Source organism: Corvus brachyrhynchos, unplaced genomic scaffold (genome assembly GCF_000691975.1).
Source record: "Corvus brachyrhynchos isolate BGI_N302 unplaced genomic scaffold, ASM69197v1 scaffold258, whole genome shotgun sequence".
NCBI classification, from domain to species: Eukaryota; Metazoa; Chordata; class Aves; order Passeriformes; family Corvidae; genus Corvus; species Corvus brachyrhynchos.
Window position 1 is genome coordinate 5,547,050 of NW_008240122.1, and position 262 is coordinate 5,547,311.

General features: G+C 66.4%; 1 protein-coding gene across 1 annotated transcript in view; it reads right to left on the reverse strand.

Moving 5' to 3' along the window:
- FOSL2 (FOS like 2, AP-1 transcription factor subunit) overlaps nt 1-262 on the reverse strand; it is a 17,364-nt gene that overhangs the window by 16,082 nt on the left and 1,020 nt on the right. The gene's annotated exons all lie outside the window — the stretch shown is intronic.

Consider the following 262-nt stretch of genomic DNA (forward strand, 5'->3'; position numbering starts at 1 on the left):
AGAACCAAGGAGCGGGCGGGCAGCGGGCAGAGCAGAGCGGCACGCCGCCGGCCGCGGGGTCCCAGCGTGGTCCCCTCGGGGTCCCAGCGTGGGAAAGGCAGAGTGTCAGCGCCTCTGAGACAAAATTTAGCGGGGGATAAGGGGGCAAGACAACGCAGGCGCTGGAAGACCCAGAGCTCACTTCCAGCCATCCCTCCTTGTCCCACGGCAGCTGCAACAGCTCCGTGAGTAACTCGGGCGGCACCTCCCAAAGTCCCAGCGA